This window comes from Cynocephalus volans, chromosome 6 (assembly GCF_027409185.1).
Source record: "Cynocephalus volans isolate mCynVol1 chromosome 6, mCynVol1.pri, whole genome shotgun sequence".
Lineage (NCBI taxonomy): Eukaryota > Metazoa > Chordata > Mammalia > Dermoptera > Cynocephalidae > Cynocephalus > Cynocephalus volans.
In genome coordinates this window covers 23138811-23164990 of record NC_084465.1, presented here as the reverse complement: position 1 = coordinate 23164990, position 26180 = coordinate 23138811, and the positions used below count along the sequence as shown (strand labels likewise).

Here is a 26180-nt window from a genome sequence, read left to right as displayed (position 1 = left end):
ATCTTATGGGATGGGTACCATTACTAGCCCCGTTTTACAGATGAGAAAACTGAGGCATAGAGAGATTCATAATTGGTTTAAATTTACACAGCAGACAAGTAGCAGAGCTGTGAGTTCAACTCAGGAGGTGGGGTTCAGAGTATGCAGTTTATTTTGCTTGAAAATGAGTGAGGTATGCTCTGTGTATTAGTTTTTTATTCACTCAACTTAGTGGCTTAAGCAACATAAATTTATTATCTCATAGTTTTGTAGATCAGAAGTCTTAACATGAGACTCAGTGGGTTAAAATCAAGGTGTTGGCAAGGCTGTGTTCCTTTCTGGAGGCTCTTGGGGAAATCTGTTTCCTTGCCATTCCCAGCTCCTAGAGGCTGCCACTTTCCTTGGCTCATGACCCTTTTCCTCTTTCCTCCATCCGCTGGGTTATATCCTTCTCACTTTGCGTCTTTCTGACTCACTCTTCTGCCTCCTTCCTCTTTTAAGGACTTATGTGATTGGATTAATCTCACCTGGGTAATTCAGGCTACTCTCACCATGTCAAGGTCCTTAACCTTAATTACATCTGCAAAGTTGCCTTTGCCATGTAAAATGATATTCACAGGTTCTGGGAATTAGGACATGGATATCTTTGGGGAACCATTATTCTGCTCACCATACTCTGTACTGCCTATTTTCTGGCTTAAATTATATTTAGGAGCCAGTGTATAAAAAATTTTACTTTCTTGAAATTATGTAATGAATTCTTTTTAAGTCATTGCAGTTCTAGTCTACAGGACTGTATTAATCTGGATCACATTATTAAAGGGGATTGTATAAATGAGGAAGATATAAATTATGTAGAGAACTGCGTAAAATGTTACTAAGTACATATAAAAGTATGGGGCTGATGAAATATAATATAATAAAGGGAAGAAATTTGTCTTATTCTTAATAATGAACAGTAAGTCCTAAGAGTCTATTTGTGAAGTGCTCTGCAAGTCAGCCTAGAAAGTAATAGCCGTTTTCAGCAGGGAATTTAACATAGGCTCTTAAAGCTCCCCTTTCATCTTGTGAAACAGTGGGATTTAGGGTGTAATCCATTAGGATTGACACTTTTATAGAGGAAGTTCCAATAGGGAATCCCTGTAAAATGGATCTCTCATTGGGGTGCCATAAATTAAGGTAGGAGGTGATTCCTGAGAACTTTCATGTTATTATTAATTAAATGAGAATTTTGATTGCTTGTGAAAGAGTCATTTTTCAGATGTCTTATTTAGAGGTAGAGTTGCGAGTAACTTTTCTGTGAGGGATTTTGTATCATAGTTTGTAAGTTATAGTTTGCAAAATACACTACATCATTTAACTGATGCAACTGTCCTGTGGGGTAGTTAGGGCAGGTACTATTGCCATTATCATTATATTTATATTTATATCCATTATATTTAAGCATATGTTCAAATATTTAATATATCATAAAAGTTGTATAGAATTATATATGTGTGTGTATCATCTAATTAAAAAATATTTACTTACAAAATGCAAAGTCAAGTCACAGATTGGCAAGAAGCAACTAACCCATTAACAGAGAAATTATTAGCATCCACTTACTTTGCCTACATATTAATGAAGAAAAGAAATAGCATAATAAAGAATGGGGCAAATAATGGTCAATTCACAGAAGAGTCAATGTACACAGAAAGATTGGCATTCATCTGATGGAAGGTTAAGTATCCAGAATATATGAGGAACTCCTGTAAATCAATAAAAAAGCTAATAGAATAATTGGCAAAAATATGAACAGGAAGTTTGCATAAGGGGAAACCCATGTTACTAAGTATATAAAAAGCTACTTTTATTCTAGTTAATCAGGTATTATTTAAAAAATCATTTTATAAATATGGAAACTGAGTCCAGGGAGGTTGAGTCATTGGTTCAGGTTCAACTAAGATGGTAACTGTTGGAGCCTGGCCTCAGGCTCGTATCAAGGGGATGTATTTTACAAGCCTTTCTCTTATCATTCTCATAAGTCACAGTATTTTGTAATGTATGGAGAAACTGATGTCTAATTGAGATATAGTAATTCATCTATAACTTAAGTAGAAGGGTGGGAGAAGTGTGGAGAAAAGCCATTAATTGTAGTAAAATGTTCCTTTAAGCTTTTGGACTCCCACCATATCCTTTCATTTGGCAAACTGCCTTTGGAACGCTTTCACTGAGCAATTACTCTCAGGGTACACAGGCGTATCATTTGTGGCTCTTTTATTTATTTTATTCATGCTCCTGCTGGGATTGCTATGACTGTGACTATAATGAAACTGGACTTCTTACTTCTTTTCTTTTTGGTATGCAATAAAATCTAAAGAGAACACAAATTAATTGATTTTTTTTCTTTTGCTGCTATTTTCTCAATGTGGCAGTTTATTTCGTAAAGTCTTATTCTGAGACTTAAAATGTATCTTAAGAATTTTAGGTCTGATATTTAAATAATTCTCTCTATATGGGGTGGGAGTTATGTATCCTAACATAAGGGGAGATGACATTTCACCTCTTAGAACTCACATGTGCAGAACAGTGAAGATCTGATTCTCCGAAATAATATGATGCCTTGTCAGTTACTTCTGTCCTTAGGTCAGGGCCTTCGTTGGCATTTTATTTTATTTTATTATTATTATTTTTTTTTTTCACATGTAGGGCATTTATTCACAGGGAGGCTGCAAGTATTGTGCCCTTTGTCACAATGATCCCATATTCCTGTCAGGTGTGTTGTGAACAGAGGGGCCATCCTTCAGGCTCCCTGCTCTGACATTGTCATTTAAAATCAACTGTTCCTAAAGGTACTTGCATTTGCTCTAATTAAATATCTTTGCTGATTTTTATGATTGATCATAAGTACAGTTGAAGAATATTTACAAGGGAGGCAAAATAGAAGAGTAGAATTAATAGTTCAAATATTTCTAAATGTAAAAATAAAGCAAGGCCAGAGTTTATCATTTATTATTTTAAATATATGTATTATAAATATGTATTATAAAATATGAATATTACATCATTTATATTTCAGAGATCAATATATTCATCACCCCATGTACTTTCTACTAGATCAATAAATCTTAATTTTTTTCTGTATTTGCTTCAGATTTATTTTTATTTTTATTTTTATTTTTATTTATTTATTTTTTTAAATTTTATTTTCTCGATATACATTGTGGCTGATTATTGCTCCCCATCACCAAAACCTCCCTCCCTTCTCCCTCCCCCCCCCAACAATGTCCTTTCTGTTTGCTTGTCGTATCAACTTCAAATAATTGTGGTTGTTGTATCTTCTCCCCCCCCGTTTTTTTTGTGTGTGTGTGTGTGTGTGTGTGTGTGTGTGTGTGAATTTATATAATAATTTTTAGCTCCCACCAATAAGTGAGAACATGTGGTATTTCTCTTTCTGTGCCTGACTTGTTTCACTTAATATAATTCTCTCAAGGTCCATCCATGTTGTTGCAAATGGCAGTATTTCATTTGTTTTTATAGCTGAGTAGTATTCCATTGTGTAGATGTACCACATTTTCCGTATCCACTCATCTGATGATGGGCATTTGGGCTGGTTCCAACTCTTGGCTATTGTAAAGAGTGCTGCGATAAACATTGGGAAACAGGTATACCTTCGACTTGATGATTTCCATTCCTCTGGGTATATTCCCAACAGTGGGATAGCTGGGTCGTATGGTAGATCTATCTGCAATTGTTTGAGGAACCTCCATACCCTTTTCCATAGAGGCTGCACCATTTTGCAGTCCCACCAACAATGTATGAGAGTTCCTTTTTCTCCGCAGCCTCGCCAGCATTTATCGTTCATAGTCTTTTGGATTTTAGCCATCCTAACTGGGGTTAGATGGTATCTCAATGTGGTTTTGATTTGCATTTCCCGGATGCTGAGTGATGTTGAGCATTTTTTCATATGTCTGTTGGCCATTTGTATATCTTCCTTAGAGAAATGTTTACTTAGCTCTTTTGCCCATTTTTTAATTGGGTGGCTTGTTTTCTTCTTGTAAAGTTGTTTGAGTTCCTTATATATTCTGGATATTAATCCTTTGTCAGATATATATTTTGCAAATATTTTCTCCCACTCTGTTGGTTGTCTTTTAACTCTGTTAATTGTTTCTTTTGCTGTGCAGAAGCTTTTTAGTTTGATATAATCCCATTTGTTTATTTTTCCTTTGGTTGCCCGTACTTTTGGGGTCGTATTCATGAAGTCTGTGTCCAGTCCTATTTCCTGAAGTGTTTCTCCTATGTTTTCTTTAAGAAGTTTTATTGTTTCAGGGTGTATATTTAAATCCTTAATCCATTTTGAGTTGATTTTAGTATACGGCGAGAGGTATGGATCTAGTTTCATTCTCCTGCATATGGATATCCAGTTCTCCCAGCACCATTTGCTGAAGAGGCAGTCCCTTCCCCAGTGAATAGGCTTGGTGCCTTTGTCAAAGATCAGATGGCAGTAAGTGTGTGGGTTGATTTCTGGATTCTCTATTCTATTCCATTGGTCAGTGTGTATGTTTTTATGCCAGTACCATACTGTTTTGGTTATTATAGCTTTGTAGTATAGCTTAAAGTCAGGTAGTGTTATGCCTCCAGCTTTATTTTTTTTGCTCAGCATTGCTTTGGCTATGCGTGGTCTTTTATTGTTCCATATAAATGTCTGGATAGTTTTTTCCATTTCTGAGAAAAATGTCTTTGGAATTTTGATGGGGATTGCATTGAATTTGTATATCACTTTGGGTAGTATGGACATTTTCACTATGTTGATTCTTCCAATCCAAGAGCATGGGATATCTTTCCATCTTCTTGTATCCTCTCTAATTTCTCTCAGCAGTGGTTTGTAGTTCTCATTATAGAGATTTTTCACCTCCTTGGTTAACTCAATTTCTAAGTATTTTATTTTTTGTGTGGCTATTGTAAATGGGCAGGCTTTCTTGATTTCTCGTTCTGCATGTTCACTATTGGAGAAAAGAAATGCTACTGATTTTTGTGTGTTGATTTTGTATCCTGCTACTGTGCTGAAATCATTTATCAATTCCAAGAGTTTTTTTGTAGAGGTTTTAGGCTGTTCGATATATAGGATCATGTCATCTGCAAACAGGGACAGTTTGACTTCATCTTTTCCAATCTGGATACCCTTTATTTCCTTCTCTTCTCTGATTGCTCTGGCTAGTACTTCCAACACTATGTTGAATAGGAGTGTTGAGAGTGGGCATCCTTGTCTAGTTCCTGTTCTTAAAGGAAAAGCTTTCAGCTTTTCCCCATTCAGGATGATATTGGCAGTTGGTTTGGTATATATGGCTTTAATTATGTTGAGATACTTTCCCTCTATACCTAACTTATAGAGGGTCTTTGTCAAGAATGAGTGCTGAACTTTATCGAATGCTTTTTCAGCATCTATAGAGATGATCATATGGTCCTTGTGTTTGAGTTTGTTAATATGGTGTATCACATTTATTGATTTGCGTATGTTGAACCAACCTTGCATCCCTGGAATGAATCCCACCTGATCGTGATGAATAATTTTTCGTATGTGTTGCTGTATTCTGTTTGCTAGTATTTTAGTGAGGATTTTTGCATCTATATTCATCAAGGATATCGGCCTGTAGTTTTCTTTTTTGGTTATATCTTTACCTGGTTTTGGTATCAGGATGATGTTTGCTTCATAGAATGAGTTTGGGAGATTTGCGTCCGTTTCAATCTTTTGGAATAGTTTGTAAAGAATGGGTGTCAATTCCTCTTTGAATGTTTGGTAAAATTCTGCTGTGAATCCATCTGGTCCTGGGCTTTTCTTTGTTGGGAGCCTTCTGATAACAGCTTCAATCTCCTTTATTGTTATTGGTCTGTTCAAATTTTCTACATCTTCATGGTTCAGTTTTGGGAGCTTGTGTGTGTCCAGAAATTTATCCATTTCCTCCAGATTTTCAAATTTGTTGGCGTATAGTTGTTTATAGTAGTCTCGAATGATTCCTTGTATTTCAGATGAATCAGTTGTAATATCGCCTTTTTCATTTCTAATTTTGGTTATTTGAGTCTTCTCTCTTCTTTTTTTTTGTTAGCCATGCTAATGGTTTGTCGATTTTATTTATCTTTTCAAAAAACCAACTTTTTGATTCGTTGATCTTTTGAATTGTTTTTTGGTTTTCAATTTCATTTAGTTCTGCTCTGATCTTAATGATTTCTTTCCTTCTGCTAACTTTAGGTTTGGATTGTTCTTGTTTTTCTAGTTCTTTAAGGTGAAGTGTTAGGTTGTTCACTTGCCATCTTTCCATTCTTCTGAAGTGAGCATTTAATGCAATAAATTTTCCCCTCAATACTGCTTTGGCAGTATCCCACAGGTTTTGGTATGATGTATCATTGTTTTCATTAGTTTCAATAAATTTTTTGATTTCCTGCTTGATTTCTTCTTGGACCCATATGTCATTGAGTAGAATGCTGTTTAATTTCCATGTGTTTGTATAGTTTCCAGAGTTTCGTTTGTTATTAATTTCTAGTTTTAATCCATTGTGGTCTGAGAAGATACATGGGATAATTCCAATTTTTTTGAATTTATTGAGACTTGATTTGTGACCTAATATGTGATCTATCCTGGAGAACGATCCATGTGCTGCTGAGAAGAATGAATATTCTGAGGTTGTTGGGTGGAATGTTCTGTAGATATCTGCCAATTCCAATTGGTCCTAGAGTCTTGTTTAGATCTTGTGTTTCTCTACTGATTCTTTGCCTAGATGATCTGTCTAATATTGACAGTGGGGTGTTCAGGTCCCCTGCTATTATGGTATTAGTGTGTATTTCCTTCTTCAGGTCTAATCGAGTTTGTTTTATAAATCTGGCTGCTCCAACATTGGGTGCGTACATATTTATGATTGTTATGTCTTCTTGATGGATCAATCCTTTTATCATTATGTAGTGCCCCTCATTGTCTCTTTTTATGGTTTTTAGTTTAAAGTCTACTTTGTCAGATATAAGAATAGCTACTCCAGCTCGTTTTTCTTTTCTGTTTGCATGGTAAATCTTTTTCCATCCTTTCACTCTTAGTCTATGTGAGTCTTTATGGGTGAGGTGGGTCTCTTGTAGGCAGCATATAGTTGGGTCCTCCTTTTTGATCCAGTCAGCCAGTCTGTGTCTTTTGATTGGGGAACAGATTTTTTTTAAATAAGACATTACAAATACAATTAAAACCCTTTATGAGTGGATGAATTCTTTCTCAATTCCTATTCTCTCTCTTCTACCCCAGAGGTTATTACTGTTTTAAAATTTTCTATACAAGGGTACTTCAAAAAGTACATGGAAAAATAGGATTAATAGATAATATGAATCTTTCCATGAACTTTTTGAAGACTGTGTGTATCTTTTTCCTTGCATATTTTCCTACTTTTACTATGTGTATGTATTTAATGTTGTGCATTTGTAAATGTAGAAACATATATTTATGTGTGTGTATCTTTATAATGTTTATATATTATTTATATATTTATTTACATAGATATAAAAACTGTATTACTTTGAACATTTACGGCTTAAGCAGATTGTGTAATATGCATCATTCTACTAGTTGGGTTTTTCACTCAACGTCTTATTTTAAAATTTTTCTCATCTGACAACATGAGTTTATTAATTTTAACTGCTATATAATATTTTATTACATAATAGATCACAATTTATCTATTCCCCTATAAATAGATAAGGTATAAATTGTTTCCAGGTTTTCATTATTACAAACCTTACTGCAGTGAATATTGTTGTATATATTTCTGTAAGACAGTTTCCCAGCCATCGATCTCTTGTGAATAGGTTGTAGATATATCTGAGATATTGAACACTTTGGCTTTTGGGACAGTCAGTTGAGTCTTGGGACAGGCAGAATCGCTAGGCAAGTCATCTCTAGCCACATGCAGCTACTTCCATTTACCCAGTTGTGCTGTGTAAGTACTGTTGTTTTCCATGTGTGCCGTGATGCCCAAAAGGTGGGAAGCTGTACTCTTAGAGTGCATGTGTGTGTATGTATAGGAATGTTGTGCATTTTAAGATTTACTTGTCAAATTGCCTTTTTTTAAAGTTTATTAAAAAGAGAGTTTATTAATATTATTACTTTTTTACATTCTAAGGTGTTGTGGAGCAGTTGCAGGGGCGGGGGAGAGGGGAAAGGGGAAAGAAATAGGGTGGGAGAAAGAGGAAGGAGGGGAGGTGTGGTTGAGGCCTGTGGCACTCCTTTCATTCCTGCAAGGGAAACAAGGGGGCTTCCAGAGGTGCCTCAGTTGTTGCTGGGATGGATTCAGATGTCAGGGGGGTGTGGCTCAAGCCCTCGACCCCCCACCTCCCCAGCTTGGTACACCAGGGGGCTTCCTGCAGTGGCTCGGTGGTTGTCACTGGACTGATTGTAGGTGTCGGGAGGGGAGGGCATGGCCCAGGCCCTCTGCCCCCCACTGCCCCTGCTCAGGAGCCTGGGGTGCTTCCTGTGGGGGCTTGGTGGTTGTCACTGTGCTCATTGTGGGTGGTGCAGGCATGGCTGAGGCCTTCGTCCCTCCCCTCGCCATAACTTGGGAGCACAGGGGGCTTCTGGTCCTTCTAGGTTTTATAGGTGTTCTTTGGTGATGTGAGACCTTTACTAGTTAATATCAAACTTTGTCTCTGATCTGTAGGTATTTTGTTTTTTCTTTCAGTTCTGTGTTGGATTATTTGCTGTTCCTACCACTTAAACTCTGCACTAGAACTAATTTGTTGTCCTTTGCTTACTTCTAAAATGGGGGAACTTCCTGTGGGGACCAGCACTTAAGCTCTGTGGTTAGGCTAACTTGCTGCTTTGCTGCTGATTCCCTGGGGAAGGCTTTTTGCGCAGCTCAGGTTTCAACTGTTGACCTTGTATGTACTTCTGGGTATTGTGAGTTTTGGTACACCTGGGTTGTGTAGAAACTCTGGTCTGGGCCTGAGTCTTTTCAGCAAGCTGCACCCCCTGCAGTTCTATATTCGTGACCAGTCTCCTCTGACTGGTCCTGTGCTGACTGGGGGGCAGATCAGCTGTCCTTGCTGTGCCTCAGTGTTCCCCCGGTGGGCCCATCTCCCCCACCACCGGTGCTGCCTATGCGGCAAACGCTTCCCATGGGTTGGGCCATGTGCTGGTCCCTTGCGATGACTCACTGGCCTGTGAGTGGCTCCTTTTTTCAGTTTTTGTGGCTCCTCAGTCCTATGTGGGTCCGTGGGAACGTTGTTAGTGGTCTTACTGGCCTGGGGGCCACTAAGGCTTTCTTCTCCTCTGCTGCCTCCAAGCAACTCCATCTGAAGGGCACAGCTGTGGCTTTGGCTGGATACTTTTCTGTGTGCTCAGCAGCTCCCGCCTTGAAGCAGCTGGGATTCAAAATGGTGGGAGCGATCCTTTCTCTCATGGTGGCTTCTCCTGCCTTCATGAACTCCATACGTCTCTCCTCCTCTTCCCCTGAGCTCTAGTGGCCCCAGTGTGACTGTCGTTGCTTTTTAACAGTTGTAAATTGGTTTATTTGTGGGAGAGAGGGATGCTGGCGACCGGCTATTCTATTCCACCATCTTGACTGGTTAAATTGCTTTTAAAAATGATTGTACCAACATAGATTCCTCCAAGTGGTGCATAAGCTTTTGTTTCTCAACTTCTTTATCCTTCTTATTGGTTTTGTTAGACTTTAGTTTTTGCAAATTGGTTTTAATTTTTTTTTTTTAGTTTAGGTTATTTTAGTTAGTGTTTCTCTGGTTCTAGTTTGAGCATCCTTCCATGTACATGTATGTATCATTTAGGTCTCTTTTGTGAATTGTCTATTTCTTTTCCCCGTTAATATATAAGGACATTAAGTGGAAAGTTTACTTTTTCATATTGATATTGTGTCTGGCAATTTTGCTGAATTATTTGAAAAATTCTAATAGAATATTTGAAAAATATATTTGTATATTTTTCCTGGATTTTAGTGTCTGTAGTTAATGACAGTTTTGTCTGTATTTCTTAAAAATTTAAAAGTTTTTTGCTCCCCTTCCCTTTCTTTCTCTCTCTCTCTCTTTTTTTTTTTTTTTTTGCTAATTTATCAATTTTTATATACCTGGCAAACTACAGTATAATTTTGAAAGTTAGAGACAATAGTGGGTCTTGCCTTTAATGGAAATGCTTCTAAAATATCACCACTAAATGTGATATTTGCTTTCAGTTTTTGATTAATTATCTACCCTTCTGCTGAGTGGGAAGCCATAGATTGTTTTTTTGTTCTTTAAGATTTTAACCTTAATTTTTTAGCACCTACTGTACTACAGAGATATTTTAAAGTTATCAACCATCTATTTTCTTTTTTTATTCTTTCAAATGTAGTGCATGTTCCAAGCTATGATTCTTGTTTGCAGCAATTATTAGGTATTTGCCAAACTGTGATTTTCTTTTTCTGTCATTCTCTCTTCATTTACTAATTAACAGTTCTACCGTGGTGAAGAGCTGTCTCTTCTGGATTTATTTATTGATTATTTAAATCACTAAGAATTCATAGATATTTATGTTGTTTTATGAGTTATAGACAATTATCATCATTATTTACTTTGCTCAAACATTCCCAATTTGACCACTGGTAGGTAGCTCCTTCAAATTGGCTTCTAGGTCTTTCCAGCATACCCCCACCATTTTTTGAACACTTCCTTACGTTCTAGTACCACAAGACATTTCAGGTTCACCTTGTACTTTCCCTGCCCTAGCCTTGGAATTAATCGTTTCTTGAAGGATCTCTGGTTCCTTTTATTAGAGAATGATATTTTGAAACCAAGATATGTGTTTTACTTGTACACATTGCTACTGGTGTGTTATAATGTGTGTGTGTATATATACCATACACACGTATATACAGAAACATATATGCACACAGATCTGTATCTGTTTCTATCAATGTGTATATATAGATATGTAAAACATGAGTTCAACTCCAATTCTAAATCAACCCACTGCAGTTCCAGCCATCTTCCTGTCCTTATTTCTAGTGCTTTTCTCTAATAGTGAGAAACCTGGTTCTCATTTTTTTAACTTATTTGCATAATCTTAATATTCATATAAAAGAATTTTAGAATTGCTAACCCATGAAAAACAGTTCATTATACAGTGAAAAATACAGTGAAAAACAAATTTATTAACTTGAGTACAATATTTGTGTATGGTTCTATTTGCATATCATAAAGCTTATAGTATATAGTCAAAATGGTCATTACCCAAAGTTGCTTAGGTTCGTTCTTTTCCTCCCCAACACACTCAGTATGGTTATGTTATTTATTTGTAATACATTTAGATACATTTGTTATTGTTTTTATTTCATTTGGGTTTCCCTAGATTCTGACCAATTTAAATTATTTATTTTGGGGGCATGTGAAACATCATGTTCTGTGCATCAGAACTATACTAAGAGTACTCTTCTCCATCCCCATCTTTTATCCCATTCCCAGTCTTCTTTTCTTTTTTGTTCTCTTTCCACTCATCTTCTATTGAGATTGTAATCAGTCTGCTTTATTCTTTCTGTATTTTTTTGCACAAGCAAGCAGATATATTATCTTTTATCATTTCTTTCTTCCATAAAGGGTAGGATACTATAGATACTCTCTTATATTTTGCTTTTTTCACTTTATAGCATATCTTGGAAACCATTCCATGTTTGTTTATAGAAATTTTGCTCATTCCTTTTTTTTTAAATACCTGCGTAGTACTCTCCTGTGTCGACTTACAATTGTTCAACTGCTCTCTTATGTGTGAGTATTTAGGTTGTTTTCAATATTTTGCCATTACAAGCAATGGTGCAATTAATAGCACGCATATGTATTTTCATGTTGTTGGAGGTGTATCGTTAGAGTAAATATCTAGAAGAGGCCTAGCTCAATCAAAATATAAGCCCATATATAAGTTTGAGGGTTTTTTTAAGCTTATTTAAAAAAAAATTATGCTAAAAAACTTATAAAGTTTACCATCTTAATCATTTCTAAGTGTACAGTTCAGTGGTGTTAGATAAATTCATGTTATTATGCAGCCAGTCTCCAGAACTTTTTATTCTTGTAAAACTGAGACTCTATACCTATTAAACAACTCTCCCTTTCCCATCCCCCCAGCCCCTGGCAACCAACATTCTACTTTCTGTTTCTATGAATTAGATTACTCTAAGTACTTCATATAAGTGTAATCATACAGTATTTGTCTTTTGTGACTAGCATATTCACTTAGCATGTTGTAGCATGTGTCAGAATTTCCTTACTTTTCTAGGATGAGTAATATTCTGTTTTATACATACCGTATTTTGTTTATCCGTTCATCTGTTGATGGACACTTGGGTTGCTTCCACCTCTTGGCAATTGTGATAGTGCTTCTATGAATATGGGTGTGTAAATACCTCCTTGAGATCCTGCTTTCAGTTCTTTTGGATATATACCCAGAAGTGGAATTGCTGGATCATATGGTAGTTCTATTTTTAATTTTTTTGAGAAACTACCATACTGTTTTCACAACAGCTATACCATTTTACATTCCTATCAACAGTGCACAAGGGTTCCAATTTCTCTACATCCTCACCAACACTTGTCTTTTTCTGTTTTCTTTTCTTTTTTGATAATAGCCATTCTAAGTGTGAGTTTATGTCTGATTGTGGTTTTGACTTGTGTTTCCCTAATTATTAGTGATGTCGAACATTTTTTCATGTGTTTATTGGCCATTTGTATATCATTCTTGAAGAAATGTCTATTCAAGCCTTTTGCCTGCTTTTTAATTGTTTGTTGTTGCTGAGATGTAGTTATATATTCTGAATATTAACCCCTTTTCAGATTTATGATTTTCAATTATTTTCTCTCATTTCATAGGTTGCCTTTTCATTGTGCGGATTGTGTCATTTGATTCGCAGAAATTTAAAATTTTGATGTAGTCCAATTTATCTATTTTCACTTTTGTTGCTGTGCTTTTGGTGTCATATCCAGGAGATCCTTGCCAAATCCAGTGTCATGAGGCTTTTCCCCCCTGTGTTTTCTAGTAAGAGTTTTATAGTTTCAGGTTTTACATTTAGGTCTTTGATGTTTTGAGTTACTTTTTGTATATGATGTAAGGTAAAGGTCCACATCCATATGTAGTTTTATTAGGTATTGCCAAATGCTCTTCTAGAAGAGTAGTACCATTTTCCATTCCTACCACTAGTGTATGAGAATGCTTGTTTCCCCACGGCTTTGCCAACAGAATATATTGTCATACTTTTTAATTTCTGCCAATCTTGTAGGTGAAAAATGGCATCATAGTGTTGTTTGATTTGTATTTCTCTAATTATAAGTGGGTTTGAATTATTTCTTATATATTTATATTTAAGGTCTTTTTATTTTTTTGTTAATTATCATTATCTTTTTTCCATTTTATCTTTAAATCTATTAATATGCTATATTAATGGATTGCCTAATATTGAATCAATTTTGCATTCCTGGAATAAATCCTTCTTGATCATGGTATATTATTTTATCAATGTGATGTTGAGTTCCATTTGCTAATACATATTTGTTTTGTTTTGTTTTGTTTTATTTTGGTAGCTGGCTGGTATGGGGAACCAAACCCATAACCTTGGTGTTATGACATCACACTCTAACCAACTGATCTAACTTGCCAGCCTTGTTTGCTCATATTTTATTTAGGATTTTTGCATTGATGATTATGAGTGATAGTATCATATGAGTAAATTGTGTCATCTAACCCTTAACCAGTTTTTGGTTTTAATGTAATAATTTGCTGTATAAGAGAAATTAGGAAGTTTTCTTCACTTTCAATGCTCTGGAATAATTCATGGAGCATTGGGACTGTCTGTTCCAAAGTTTGGGAATTTCTCTGTGAAACCATTTGGGTCTAGAACTGCTTTACATTTTTACTTTTTTCTCTTCTGTAGGTTTCTCTATTTTTTCTATGCAAATTAATCTTTTTTAAGCATTTGTCTCTGCTGGGATCTAATTTAAGATCTGTATTTCCCTAGGAAATTATCTATTTCATCTAGTTTTAAAATTTCATTTATGTAGACGTCTACAAAGTATTATCTTATGGTTTAAAATTTATTCTTTTTCTTTTGTCTTTTATTTATGTTATCTTATATCTTTATGTTTGTTATCTTTTGCTTTATCAAAGTAGCTAACCGTTTGTTTTGTTTTTTTTTCCTTCAAGGAATAACCAGGATTTTGATTTATTGGTTAGTTCTACTGTTTTTCTGTTCTCTACTTCATTAATTCCCACTATTATCTTTATTATTTTCTTCTTTGTGCTTTCTTTTGGTTTATTTTGTTACTCTTTTGTAAAATTTTTTTTGAGCTAGAAATTTAAATCATATTTAATTTTTTTATTTTGACTGATAAAAGTAACTAGTGATACGGATTTGTCTCTAATCACTGCTTTAAATGTATCCTGTAGACACTAATATGTAGGGTTTTCACTATCATTTTTTTAAAAATTGTCTTATTTCAGTTTGTTTCCCTTTTATCCAAATGTTTATAATAAAAGAATTTTAAATTTAAAAGTGAACAGCCTTTTGTATTGTTCATTTGTTTTGTTTCTCTTAATACTTTCTAGCTTTATTTCATTATAGTCAGAGTGTGTTGTTTGTACTATTTCTACTTTATGGAATTTACTCGTGTTTTCTTTGTGACTTCATATATAATCAATATATGTGAGTGTTCCATGAGTACTTGAGAAGAAGGCGGGTTCTGTATTATCAAGTGTAGAATTTGATGTGTGTCCATAATATCTACCTTTTTCAATTATATTGTTTAGGGCTCCTTTCTCCTTTCTTATTTTTGTGATGTACTAAAGTTTTCTACTATTAGTGTGTTTTTCTCTATATTGCTTTGTATCTCCTGTATTTTTTGCTTCAAAAAGGGGGTTACTGTGTTATTGGGTATGTAAATAATTAGAAGTGTTAGACCTTCTTTGGAGTTGTGGCTTTTGGTGTTAAAAAATGCCCTTCTTTGTCATGTTTAATGCTTTTGACTGGCATACCTTTGTTCATTCTCTATTCTAGCTTTTCTTAATTAATTTGTTTTGGATGTGTGTATAATGTAGAGGTGGACATTTCTTTGTGAGCCAAATTCAAAATCCTTTCTTTTAATAGTGAGTTGAACCTATTGATATATATCGATATGACTGATATGCTTTGTCTCAACTCTGTCATAACATTTTATAAAGATGTGTATTATATTATGTTTGCTATGTTTCTTTCTCCCTGAGATATATTTTGATCTTCAATTTATACAGACTTTTTGGTGTCATGGGGAGAAAAAGTAGAATCTTTACTCATTGCTACTTTTATGGCTGAGACTCCTATAACAAAAGATAGATTAACAAGAGAAAAGCATAACAAATTTATCTGATACTGTGTAAGTTTTATGTAACACAAGTGCTTTCAGAAATGAAGACCCAAGGAACAGGGAAATCAGTGTATTAATATGGACAGTTGTGCAGTGGTATAATTGGAAGACAAAGGGTATGGTCTAATAGTAAGAAACTGGGGGGAACTTAGCAAGGCCTGTTTGTTCACATTCTTCTGGGTTTCCCTGTGTGACATTCCTTCCCTGTAGGTATAGGGTGGGATACCTGTCACAGGAGGGTATTCAGGGGAGAATGGAGAGAGTATGTCAGAGAGGGACCTTCCGAGGTTTTCTGGCCCGCTTCAGGGACAAAGGGTAGGGGCAACGGTGAGAGTGACCTTCCTGCTGCTGTTTTCTCAAATGCCAAGGTGTCATATTTTGGCAAACCTGAACCCCATCAGTGTTTAAGATTGGTTTTTTTTAGGTGGTTGTCTTTCAGTATATTATGTTTTATGCATTTTATTGGTATCCTTTAATTTCCATCCATTGCTTATGTAACAAACATTAACCTTATTTTATTTTCCTCATTCTCTCTTCTCCTGATTTTTAAGTTGCATTATTTTTACTTTTTCACAGTGTATTACTTTTGTATAGTTTTCTTCTATCCTCATTCCCACTTTTGTTTTTGTCTTAAATCTGTGTTTAAACATTTAACATGCTCTTCATCAGCCTTTTTGCTGAAGTTTTCCTAGTTATCTCTTGGATGGATGAAGCTCATCACAGAGATAATGGATTCCTCAAGAAGGGCTATGGGTGCAGAATTCCGTCCATTGAAAACTTATTTTTCTATAATCTTGTTACTTGACGGGCAAGTTGAGTGGATATGAATTGCTCAGTTTACACTTTCACTCACTGAGTTTTTTTTAAAAATGCTGTTTTATTGTTATCTTTCTGTGTTTTATGAAAATTCTGGGGCCAGTCTACTTTTTTTTGCTTTTATTTGATTTTTTTTGCCTGAAGATTTTTTTTTTTTTCCAAATCTTAGAAATTTAACTTTTATCTAGGATATGGTTTAGAGTTGACTATTTTGGGTTAATTTTCCCAGATACCCAATGGGCACTTTAATTTTGTAGATTCAAACAAAATTTTTTACTTCTGGCAAGTATTTTGGCTTTTATTATTTTAAATATTATTTCTGTTTTGTTGTTTTGTTTTTCTTCACTCTCAATTTGATACTGTGTTATTTATTTCTTTGCTTGTCTTCCATTCCCACTACTTTCTCTTTGATCTTTTTCTTTTTTAATCTTTATCTTATTCTCTATTTTGGTTCCTTGCATCTCTTCAGTGCTTATGAAATCTTCATTTGAGTCTATTCTCTATTGGATATTTTATAATTTATTTTTCATGTCTCAGAAAATTTTTTCTTATTCTTCCATTTCTTCACTGAAGTGTCACTTTTCTTTTCACACTTTCCTGGTTTTTTGTCCATGTCTGTTTTTAATTTTTTAATTTCCAGGTCAAGGTGGCTTTACATATCCCCAAATTCCTGTTTGAGTATATTAATTCCATTAATTAATTTAATTAATGGAATGTTGCCTTCTGGTTTTCTCTTGCTTCCTGGTTGTTTTGTCAGGATGAATTTACCTCTGTTAATGTGTATTGGGTAATCTGACTTATTTTTAATACCTCAGTGTGAATCCTTTCACTACTTTTTTCCTGTTCATTTTTGTGGTATTCGGGTATTTTACAGGATTTTTAGCTCATTGGCTCCCTCTTCTGTCAGTATAGCAAAGTCCAAATACTTTTGTGGATTTTTTGTTTGTTTTGGTGGTGTGGGGACGTTGTGTGTTCTTTGAATTTTGGCTCTCCTCATGTAGGATCCCAAGTTTTCCCTTATTGCCTCTTCCTCTCTTAACTGTTTGATAGCCAAAGGGCATTTCTCTCTCCCTTTTTGTCTTATTTCTCCCCCAGAAGCTATGTGTTTCAAAACTGCTCTCTCAGATTATGCCTGCTTTTAAGTCCCTTTCTTATCTCAGTAGCCTGATCTGCTTGGATATTTTTTCAGTATTTTGAAACTTTGAGTGGACTTTGTTGTTCTTATGATGCTTTTAGGCCAACCTTAAGTTCATCTCTAATTCCCTTCTCTCTTCATCATAGCTTTTCACATTCTACCTTTGCTTGCAACAAAGCCATATGGCAGAGCAGAGGTGGGGCAGGAGCACGAGAGTTCCCTTGTTGGGATTAGGTGTTTTTTTCTTATTTTTATTTACAGTTGTTTCAAATTTGGGGCAATTTCTGTTTTCAAGTAATCCCAAGGACATGGGTTTTATGTAGTTTTGTTTATTCTTATTGTTCTTCATTGCTTTTTAAGGAAATATTGAGAAATGGGGACCTAAGCAGCCACCATTGTCAACCCGGGAGTTCCCAAAGCTGGAAGTTTTGAAAGTACATTTTCAACAATTCTTCTTTTTGAGTTTTGATGTCATATTATCCCATTTAATATGTACAACTCTGTGAGATAGATAATATTATCTTCACTTTACAGATGAAGAAATTGAGGTTCAGCAAGACGAAATGACTTGAGGGTGATCACACAACTAGAAAATGATGAGATGATACTCAGATCTAAAATTGTATGACGTCCTGCTCTTGCTCTTTCCACTACATTATGCTGTCTCCCTGACTGATTGAACTTAAAAAACAAAAAAACATTAACAATAGACTGCAACCTAATACATTTCAGTGATTACCAATATAAACTATCAATTTATTCATCTGTTTTGTGTCCCTCATGTTAATCTGTATCCCTGTATGTTTTTAGTAGCCTCTTCTTCACTGGCTGCTATCGACCTTCTAAGCTACATCTTCCTTGCTGTAAATGAGCTAAATGCACATTAAGTGCTATTCCAAGCTAAAGTTATTCAACAGATGTTAGTTTTGTTTGTTTCTTTGTTTGTTTTTCTGTCTCCCCTGGAAGCAAACCTACAATCATTTCCTTTTTGGCCCACTTTCATTTATGGACAGACCAATGCACACTCATCTTGATTTCAAAACTGACTGCAATGTGGGGTTCATCTCTACTTCTGAATTGGAACTATCCCTGTGTTGTCCACCTCAGCATTGTCTTATCCTGAGGCCCTGTAAACTCCTGGCTTCCTGGAAATAATAGCCCCGAGTAGCAGACGGCAACAGCTTTTGGCAGCCTCCTTTCCAGAGTGGGGTGTTATATCGTCTGTAGTTTTCTTTAAAGTAATTTAATCTGCACCTTAGGGGTCTTAGTTAACATTTTTGAAGTACCTTAATCATGAATCTACACTCCAGGGGTAGTTAGTTAACATTTGAAAGACCCTAATCAAGATTCTATACTCCAGAGGCGACCAGCGCATTCGATAGTGCTCTCATTCTGCACCAGTGGGTGCATTAATTAGAATAAAAGATGTAAGAAGAAATTTTTCACTGGTGAAAGGAGTGGTATTTAAGATATGTAGTTGACCAAGTACCTCTATAGAGATGTAAATGCAGGATAAAGATTTGGTGAGGCCAGCAGACTTCTAACCTAGATAGGACCTTGATTTGGTCCTGTGCTTGTAGCCCTTGATGGAGGATTTTGTTGGCTCATCTGGGCAGTGGAGCGTGTGAACTCTCTTTCCCTTCCATGGGCCAAACCCCGCTTGTCTCTGCTTGCTTCTCTGCCCAGAGCTCTTTGGAGCCACACTCTGGCTCCACTCAGTTTTGGCATTTCTTGTCCACAGAGATGTTACTCTCAATTTTGAGTCAAACTATTTTTTTCATTTCTTAATTTATGTTTTAGTATAATGCTGTTTTAAGCAGATTGGATATCTCGAGTGTGAATTTATAGTGCCATTTTGATCAGGAGCACACAAATTATTTTTAAGTGGTAACATTATTTTCTACTTGAGATATCATCAGTATTCTGAGGCCAAGTTCCCATCTGTATGGCAGCATTGTAGATAAGTAATTTGTTTAATACTTTGATGGTCTGAGTTTAAATTGGTATTTTTTTGAAGGTTCCTTTTTATAGTGAACACTGTTCTATAGTGGCAGCCAGTTCTTATGTTATATAGGGATAATATTGTTGAATACAGTATTAATTTAAGTTACATAGGTTGAAATCATGTATCTGAACTTTGCATAATTTATGTACCATGCATAATACGAGGAATGACATCTATGGAGAGTTTCTATAGTAAACACTACTGTTTTCATACCTTAATTAACATGTATCAATATAAATGAGATAATGTAGCTTATTCAATTAAAAAGTTAATGTGTAATGCTAGTGCTCTTATCTTCTGCAGTTTGGTGACTTTTGTGTATAGCTATGCACTGATCTTGTCTTACCAAACATACTGAGGAAAGAAAGCAGCCTTGGATTTGTGGTCTAGATTGCTTTCTGTGCTCACTGGGAGACAAAGTAGTTCTTTTTAATAAAATATTCAGCTGCATAAATGGATTATTCACCTTGCTTATGAAGGTAAACAAGAAACCTGTTATTTTTTTAAATGGGCTATCTGTAATATAGGTGTACATATAAGTAGCTATAGGCTATGTAACCAGAAATATATAGATTTAAACTATATTTAATGGACTTGTGGAATTGTAGAGCTTGACAGGACCTTAGATATGATCTAGTTAATCCTTTCATGAATCCCAGGGAATTAAACTCTCCTTCCATGATTCCATGGTCAGCTTCAACCACCGATATGATTTATATTCACCTTGGCATATATATCTGTATATCCATATCTATATATATCTATATATATCTATATTTAGGTAAAGGTAAGTGTGTAATAAGAAACACTTGGGGCCAATAAGATTTTAGTAATAATTGGTTAAAGGGCATCGAGTCTTTTAACATTTAGCACTGTCCTATCAGTCAATGAGAGTCTTCAAAACCAGGTTTAAGAATCTTCACTTGGTAAGATCCTCAGAGCAAAAAAAAAAAAAAAAAGTCAAAGGGAAGAGAATTAGAGAATTGGGAAGGGAAGTAAAGTGCTTCTAATTTTAAAGAGTTCTAAAATCTACACTTCGAGTACATATTATAGCAATATAGAGACCAAGCAATGTTTTGGGTTTCAGTAGTTTGGAAATAAGTACATTTTCTTCTAATTGTGGTGTGAGGCCTTAGTGAATTTCAGTTAAGTTCTATTTGTACAGGCTTTTTCCATAAAGCACCAATAAATCTATCTGATCTCACAGGGTTTTGTGATTATTAGACTAGTCATGGTTGATTATATTATCCTTTTAAATTGCCTTTTAATTTTCAGCTGATGGAAGTGAAATAGATAATATAAATTAATTAATATTGGATCTGTTCAATGTTTATGCTCTAGGAGATTTCAGGAGACAAATAGAAAGATAAGGTTCTAAACAAATGTGCCATTTGGGGTGGTTGCATTTTGTTATTCATACCTTGCTTATTTGTTGTTTTATAATGGGCTATCTATCATATTAGTGTGCTTATAAGTAGCTATATGCCACGTTATCTCAGACCTTACAGATTTAAACTACATTTACCTCATCACCAGTCACCCTTTTGGTAGGTAGCTGTGATGTCCAGGTGGCCCTTTGTATGTGTCCTGTTTGGGACTCACGTGCTCTTCAGTGAAGAGCATTTTGTCTGAGCTAAATTTCTATTTACTTTTTTTCCTACCTGAAGCTCTGCTTATAGTTTTGTTTTACTTTTCTGCTCTAACGTGCTGAATTTAGATGACTCCTTGGCTACTAAGTACTTTTTTTGCTGTGGGGTTGGTTTTGCTGGGTGGAGTAATTCTGTGGCCTGAGGTGTCTAGCTTCTTCATGTATAACACAAAACTGGTAACTGAAATGTCTGTTCTTGGAATATCACATTTGGAAGTATCTATGACTTTTTTTGATTCGCCTTCAGAATCATCACGTTGTCTTTAGAAGCTTAAGACTTCTTGGTTCTACTTGCAGTTTTACTAGTTTTAAAAATGTGTGTTTATTAAATACCATAGCATCAATTGCCCTCTATATGCAAGGAAAACCACATGAATCTGGCCATTATGTGCTTCTTTCTCTTTATGGATTTCAGGAGCCTAATGGGTCTATTAAGATTCACATTATGGATAAATATGTAGAGGACTCATTCACATGAGAACAATCTTGTATAAGTAATTATATCATGTATGTAGTAAAATGGCTTTGGTTCATATTTAAATGCATTTTTTATTGTGGAAAATACATAAATGTCAAGTTTACCATTTTAACCATTTTTAAGTATAATTGGAATTTAAATACATTCATAATATTGTGCAGTTGTCACTGTCATCCATCTTCAGAACTCTTTTTGTCTCGTAAAACTGAAACTTTGTATCCATTAAACAATAACTCTCCATTGTCCCCTCTCCCTAGCCCCTTTAAACCAACATTCTACTTTCTGTTTCTGTGAATTTGACTACTCTAAGTACCTCACATAAATGGGATCATACAGTATTTGTCTTTTCATGACTGGCTTATTTCATTTTGCTTAATGTCCTCTTGGTTCATCTATGTTGTAGCATATGTTAGAATTTCCTTTCTTTTAAAAGCTGAATAATATTCCATTGTTTGTATATATCATGTTTTGCTTATCCATTCCTGTGCTGATGGACACTTGGGTTGCTTCCACCTTTTGTTTATTGTGAATAATGCTGCTGTATTAATAATGCTATTGTGAATACTGGGTGTACAAGTATCTCTTCGAGACCTTGATTTCAATTCTTTTGGGTTTATAGCCTGTAGTAGAATTGCAGGGTCATATGGTAATTCTACTTTTAATTTTGTGGGGAACTACCATACTGTTTTTGCAGCAGCTATGCCATTTTGCATTCCCACCAATAGTGCACAAGTGTTCTAATTTTTCCACATCCTCACCAACACTTGGTGTTTTCTGGGGTTTTTTATGGTAGCCATCTTACTGGGTGTGAGGTGATATCTCATTTTAGTTTTGATTTGAATTTCTCTAATAATTAGTGATGGTAAGCATCTTTTCGCGTGCTTTTTGGCCATATTATATCTTCTTGGAGAAATGTCTACTCAAGTCCTTTCTCCATTTTGAAATGGAACTTTTTGTTGTATTTAGGAGTTCTCTATATATTCTGGGTATTAATTCCTTATCAGATATATGATATGCAAATACTTCCTCCAATTCTGTGGTTGCTTTTTTATTGTTCATCATATCTTTTGATGCAGAAAAATTTTTAAATTTTCATGCAGTCCAATTTGTTTATTATTTATTTTTTTCATTCCCTGTTCTTTTGGTATTATATCCAAGAAATCACTGTGAAATCCAATGTCATAAAGCTTTTGCTGTATGTTTTCTTCTGAGAGTTTTATAGTTTTAGGTCTTACATTTAGGTCTTTGACCCATTTTGAGTTAATTTTTGCATATGGTATTAGATAAGGGTCCAACTTCATTCTTTTGCATGAAGATATCCAGTTTCTCCAGCAACATTTGTAGAGAAGACTGTGTCTTTTCTCATTGAATGGTCTTGGCAGCCTTGTCAAAAATCATTTGACCATATTATGTGAGGGTTTATTTCTGAGGTTTCTATTCTATTCCATTGGTCTATATGTCTTTCTTTATGCCATTACCATAATGTTTTTATTACCATAGCTTTGAAGTAAGTTTTGAAATCTGGAAGTGTGTCTTCTCAGCTTTGTTCTTTTTAAAAATTATTTTGGCTGTTGGGATTCCTTTAGGTTTCATATCAATTTCAGGATAGGTTTTTCTGTTTCTGCAAAAAAGTCTCATTAGGATTTTGATGGGGATTGCATTGAATCTGTAGATTAGTTTTTTTTGGAAAAGCATGAGAAGGATTGGTGTTAGTTTCTCTTTAAATGTTTGGTAGAATTCACCAGTGAAGCCAACAGGTCCGGGGTTTTCTTTGTTGGGAGATTTTTGATTATTGATTAAATTTTCTTACTCTAGTTACAGGTCTATTTAGATTTTCTTTTTCTTTGTGATTTAGTGTTGGTAGATTTTATGTTTCTAGGAATTTGTTCATTTTACCTAGGTTATACAATTTAGTGGCATACAGTTGTTTATAGTACTCTCTTACAATCATTTTTATTTCTGTAGAATCAATGGTAATATAACTTTCGTTTCTGATTTTAGTAATTTGAGGCTCTTCTATTTTTTTTCTCAGTCTGTCCAGTCAAAAATTAATCCATTTTGTTAATGCTCGCAAAGAACCAACTTTTGGCGTCATTGATTTTCTGTTCTCTATTTCGTTTATCTCTGCTTTAATCTTTATTATCTCCTTCCTTCTATGAGTTTGGGTGTAATTTGTTCCTTATTTTCTGGATCCTTAAGTTGTAAAGTTAGATTGTTGTTTTGAGATCTTTCTTGACTGTTAACGTGTTTATAGCTATAAATTTCTTCCTTAGCACTGCTTTTGCTGCATCCCTTAAATTTTGGTATGTTGTGTTTTCATTTTAATTCCTTTCTAATTCATTTTCTAATTTTGCTTGTTATTCTTCTTTGAGCCATTGGTTGTTTAAGAGTGTGTTAATTTTCACAAATTTGTGAGCTTTCCAGTTTTATTTCTGTTATTGATTTCTAACTTCATCCCAGTTTGGTCAGAGGAGATACTTTGTATTATATCTATCTATTTAAATCTGTCGAGACTTAATTTGGGGCCTGAGATATGCTCTATCCTGGAAAATGTCCTATATGCACTTAAAAACATGTTGTTTTTGTGGGTTACAGTATTCTGTATATGTTTGTTAGATCTAGTAGGTTGATTGTGTTATTTAACTCCTCTATTTCATTGCTTATCTTCTGTCTGGTTTTTATCTATTATTGAGAGTGGGGTGGTGAAGTCTCCAATTATTATTATAGAACTCTTTTATTTCTGCCCTCAATTCTATAAGTTTTTGCTTTTTATTTTGATAGTCTGTCATTAGGTATGTAAATGTTTACAATTGTTAGAGTTGTTACATCTTGTATTGTGGAACATTTGTTAATATATGCATTAATATCCTTGTTTGTCTCTTGTAACATTATTTTATTTAAAGTCTGTTTTGTCTTATATTAGTATAGTCACTCTTCCACCCTTTTCATTACTGTTTGCATGGAATATCTTTTTTCCATGCTTTTACTTTCAGTCTATTTGTGCCTTTGGATCTATTTGTGCCTTTGTAGACAGCATATAGTTCGATTGTGATTTATTTTTTTAATCTGTGCTGCTAATCTCTTTCTTTTGATTGGAGGGTTTAATTTACTTATTAGTAATTTATTAGTAATTACTGATAAGGAGAGACTTCTGTCATTTTGCTGTTTGTTTTCTCTATGTCTTATAGCTTTTTTTGTCCCTCATATCTTTCATTACTATCTCCTTTTGTGTTTAGTTGATTTTTTTTGTAGTGAAACATTTAAATTCCTTTCTCATTTGTATGGATTCTATAGCTATTTTCTTTGTGGTTATCATGGGGATTACATTTAACGTCCTAAAGTTATGATATAACTTGAATTTATACCATTTTAACTTCAATAACATAAAAAAATGCTTCACCTTTAATGGCTCTATTTCTACTCCTTTGGTTGTTGATGCCAGAGAATTACATCTTTATATATTGTATGCCCCAAAATATAAACTGATAATTCTTTTAAATGTGTTAGCTTCTTAAATTATATAGAAAATAAAATGTGGACTTACAAACTGAAGTTATAACAATGCTAGCTTTTTGAGTAATAATTGTGTTTTAAAAGTGTTTTAGTCTCTTGAATCATATTGAAAAGAAATATGTAGTTTAAAACCATTGTTACAATAATACTAGCTTTTATAAGTGCCCAGGTATTTACCTTTGAGATCTTTATTTGTCAGGGTGAGGGGGAGTCGGCGCCCACACCGGCGTCCTGACAACTAGCTAAACCATGCTCGGCTCAAGGGAAGGAGGCCGAAGATTACCCCCTGCCTCTTTCTCCCTGTGCGAGAGGGAGCAGGAGGGAGAGCCCAGGAGATAAGTAAGTGCAGCCACCGGCCCCTATCCAGCTCGCAAAGGGACACTCAGGTGCAGTGGGGGTTCTGTCCAGCAGTTCCGTTTATTCAACTCAAAGCCTACATATTTATGAATAAATGGGCTAAATGGGAGGGGGATTCTGGTGGGGGTCTCCACCTAACAGGCCAATCACCCTATAGGTCATGCGTGCATGCATGGCTCCTGCCTATGCTTATAGTAAAAATCATGAAGTGTCCATGAGCCTGGAAGGCTCTCTGCACCAATAATGTTAAGCCCCATAAATGGGGTGAGGTTTTACCCGACACCATAGTCACTCCCCCTTTACATCCTCCAGGCGCCATCCTGAACATGTGTGAAGACCAAAGAAGGGAACAAGCAGTCATCATTAGGTGTAGCAACCACCTGTGCCAGGAAGGTAGCTGCCACCCAACATTTATTTGTTCAAATGGATTCTAGTTACTGACTAAGTCTTTTCATTTCAACCTGTAGGACTCCCTTGAACATTTCTTGCAGGGCAGGTCTAGTGGTAACAAACTCCCTTAACTTTTATCTGGGAATGTCTTAATTTCTCTGTCACTTTTGAAGGACAGTTATGGATATAGAATTCTTGGTTGATAGTTTTTTTTCTTTTAGCACTTTGCATTAGCCCACTGCTTTCTGGCCCCTAAAATTTCTGATGAGAAATTTGTGGGTAATCTGAAGATCCCTTTGTGTGATGAGTTGCTTTTCTCTTGCAGCTTTTAAGATTCTTTCTGTGTCTTTTGAAAGTTTGATTATAATGTGTTTTGCTGTGGGTGCCATTGAGTTCTTCTGGAGTTTGTTGAGCTTCTTGGATGTTTATATTCATGTCTTTCATTACATTTGTGAAGTTTTCAGCCATTATTTCTTTAAATATC

General features: G+C 35.0%; 1 protein-coding gene and 1 non-coding gene across 3 annotated transcripts in view; one reads left to right on the top strand and one right to left on the bottom strand.

The window, feature by feature from the left end:
* EXOC4 (exocyst complex component 4) overlaps positions 1-26180 on the top strand; it is a 791906-nt gene that overhangs the window by 60729 nt on the left and 704997 nt on the right. The window lies entirely within an intron of this gene.
* On the bottom strand, positions 2660-2783 carry LOC134381408 (small nucleolar RNA SNORA11). Its single transcript, XR_010023998.1, has one exon. It is a non-coding gene; the product is annotated as a small nucleolar RNA SNORA11 (small nucleolar RNA).